This window comes from Diceros bicornis, chromosome 11 (assembly GCF_020826845.1).
Source record: "Diceros bicornis minor isolate mBicDic1 chromosome 11, mDicBic1.mat.cur, whole genome shotgun sequence".
NCBI classification, from domain to species: Eukaryota; Metazoa; Chordata; class Mammalia; order Perissodactyla; family Rhinocerotidae; genus Diceros; species Diceros bicornis.
The window spans coordinates 33,495,159-33,498,899 of NC_080750.1; the positions used below are offsets into that span (position 1 = coordinate 33,495,159).

General features: G+C 37.5%; 1 pseudogene; it reads right to left on the reverse strand.

Annotated features, from left to right (window-relative positions):
• Positions 1-618: 618 nt before the first annotated feature.
• On the reverse strand, positions 619-3,347 carry LOC131411180 (ethanolamine kinase 1-like; annotated as a pseudogene).
• Between the last annotated feature and the right edge of the window lie 394 nt (positions 3,348-3,741).

Genomic DNA, 3,741 nt, shown 5'->3' on the forward strand with positions numbered 1-3,741 from the left:
ATCCCAGGTGCGCACTGACACACTGCTTGGCAAGCCATGCTTTGGCGGCATCCCATATAAAGTGGAGGAAGATGGGCACAGATGTTAGCCCAGGGCCAGTCTTCCTCAGCAAAAAAAAAAAAAAAAAAAAGGATTGGCAGATGTTAGCACAGGGCTGATCTTCCTCACCAAAATAAAAAAAGATTAAAATGTTTACACTAAACACCTAGAATGTTTACTAAAATTAATCTATTAAAATAAAACAAAAAATTACTCTGGAACATTCTCATTGCCTACACTCAACAGACAGATAAAACAGATGAAAGCAGTCACAGAATCATGTTAAATTTATAATAACTTACATATAACAGATTAAATTATCAAAGAAAGGATTAAACTGATATCTTTACAGCTTTTTGCAAAGCTGACAAATTTCTATTCCTCCACGTACTGATAGCGGTAGGCATATTTCTTGACGTCATTCAATCTATTAAAAAATAGATTGTTTAAAGGCATAATTTGTAAAGCAAGATAACCAAATAGAATAGCAGAATTCTAACTAATATTGACTGTTCAGAATTTCTTAAGAAAAGATATACAAGGAATGCTCAGCTACCTGAGAATAATTAAATCTCCTCTTTACTTAAGCACTTGTAATGTAGTAACAACAGGCTTCATTTGAAGTATTGATTAAAATGAACAATTTCATACCTAAGGAAATCAAACTCAATAGTGGAATATTTGGCTTGAATCAGAGCCCACAATCCCTAAAGAAATTGGAAGCCAACTCAAACTGACTGATTTGAATGAAGAGTATTTCTACCTCCTTTCAGTAACTTCTGTCTCAAAGCCCTTATGTTCTTTGTAGGTTTCAAGGCAGGAATGCACTAGCCTTGGAGCTCTCTATCTGGATAGACTAGAATCTACATCACTCACACCTATAAATTCATCGAAATGATTTTTAATAACACATAGCAGGTAGTTGTATTCAGAATATTACAATCAATTAACTGTATTTCACCTTGTTTCCCATTGAAGATTCTATTCCGACACACTAGGTCATTATGGCAAAGCACCATTGCTGATCTCAGGTTGGAAAGAATCTTGAAACAAGTCATCTCCTGAAGAACCTGAGGGCTTGGTATATTGCTTAGGAACATTTTATTAATGTCTTTATCTGCAAATCCTGTGGGAACGAGAGAGACTATCTTCCATCTTTGGCCATAGATTAGATTTGAGAATCCAACCATTGTAGGCATGAATGGCTTGAATTTTAGCAAGCTGATGAGTGATTAGCCTGAAAATGGCTGAGTTGCAGACACATTTTCGATCCAGTGCTTTTTCCTGTATAAATTTATAGCATAGTTCATTACTAAAGGTATAATAGAGCTGTGGTGCACAGCCATGAGCTTGCAACACTCAAAAACTCTTCACTTCCTCGTCTCGTCGACTAACAGTTCACTTTTATTGCCATAAATTCTTACCAGGACTACATCTTCCGTTATGTTACCCACATAGCAGCCAATAAGTTTGTATTTATCTTTGGAGAGTTGCAGAGTTACCTCCTGGGGGTGGTCCCATCACGGCCACAGGTGTTGCAGGAGGCTCAAGTACCCTCCTGGCAGCTCTGCTCCTCCTGATGCTGAACCATAATATTTAACTGAGGCACATCTAGGGAGCTGATTGATGAAATTTGCCATGGTCCAGGTGACAGCAGAGACTACTATAAAGATGATAGTGATGACAACCACAGTGGGCACTGACTAGCTGGCAGATCCTTCTGTCCTGTGACTTCTTGACAAGCTCCACGCATCTGATGCTTTCTGTTTAGTTACTTACAGTTTATTACTTCACTTTAGTTAACTCCAAAGCTGATGACTTTTCGCCTTTCCCGTCTACAGGATCAGTAAAGATTTTTTTTGTCCTCAAATTTTGGGCTTTGGGGTTATGGCTTTTCCCTGGTTTCACAGATGATAGGATATTCGTCTTTGTTTTCCATTATTCAGGTTGTTTCTTTATTGATTCTAAGACATCCATTACCACATGGATTATTCTAGACTCCTCCCATCACCTATCTGTAAATTCTCATTCCAACAGTGAGAAACCTGGCTCCCACCATCAACTAACCATTTATCTAATTGTTAAATTCCAGGATATATACATAGCAGTATCAGAATTTTTGACCTTTACTCCTGTAGGAAACAACTTGATCAAATAGAGTACAGGGCTGATGTGCAACCCCTTTTGCCTTTAGTCTTACAGATTACACTCATTTCCAAAATTACTTGGGTCAGCAACTTTCTCCCCCACCCTCTTCACTGAGATTGCTTCATTCACTTGTAATATAGTTAGATTCTTTCGTCACAGTCTGCATTCCAGCCTGGGATCCCTTGACCTCCTAAATAATGTATAAAAATTTGCATACATTGAGGTTTACTCTTTGTTCTGTAAAATTCTATGGGGCTTGACAAATGCATAATGTAATGTACCCACCATTACAGTACCATACAGAATAGTTTCACTGCCCTAAATTCCTGTGATTCACTTATGCAACCCTCTTCCACACCAAAACCCTGGCAACCAATGATCATTTTACTCTCTATAGTATTGTTCTTTCCAGAATATTATATAGTTATATAATTGAAATCATATAGTATGTAGCCTTTGCAGATTGGCTTCTCTCACTTAGGCAACATGCATTTGAAGTTCCTCCATGTTTTTTTGTGGCTTGATAGTTCATTTCTTTTTATTGATGAATAACGTCCCACTGTAAGAATGTACCATGGTGCGTTAATCTCTCTATTGAAGGACATCTTGATTGCCCCCAGTTTTTCGTGAGTATAGATAATGCTGCTATAAACATTCATGTACAGGTTTTTCTCTAGACATAAAATTTCAATCAATTGAGTAAATACCTAGCAGTGTGATTGCTGGATTGTATGATAAGATTACATTTAGTTTTGTATGCAACTGTCAAACTGTCTTCTAGAGTGGGTGTACCATTTTGCATCCCACCAGCAAAGAAAGAAAGAGTTCCTGTTGCTCTGTATCCTCACCAGAAGATTTTTATAGAGGCATAATTTCCAATGATATGGGCAGGGTTTAGGGAAACAAGAAAGGGATAGTGTAATACTCTGGAGCAAGCAATAATGCCTGTGGAGGGAAAGCTGTATGGAGTGAGCTGTCTGTCTGGAGTTAAGGCCTTGGGTCGAGAGGCACAGAAAACCAGCCAACCCCTGGAGATCCAAAAAGCAGAGACTCATGGCAGTAAATACTCAGCTTTACTCTTTTCCCACCTCTTGATTATTCCCCTGCCTGTGCCTCCCATTGGCTAGACACAACTGGAAGTCAGAGTAGAAGGGGTCCATTGATGCAATCTAAACAGATCTGCCTCTCATTGCACAAAGCAGGCTGGAAAAAAGTGGACAATATCTAGTGGGTCAGGTGAAAAAATCTAGCATGTTTGCATTTCTGCAAATTTTTACTATTTTTTATGGCCAAAACTTTATTTTTGGCATTTCAGATTATTTCTTCTTGGATATATTTCCAATAGTGGTATTAAGAAACCAAAGAAAATGAAAAATTTGAAGACTGCTCAAGGGCTTGTACATGCTACATAAATAATGCCTAAAATTTTGCCTATGATTGTTCTAAGATCTTATGATTTCTCTATTTCAGCGCCATTGTTGATATATACATATATAAAAATATATATACATCTAAGACATAATTAATTTTATACATTTCCATAGGTATTAAGTT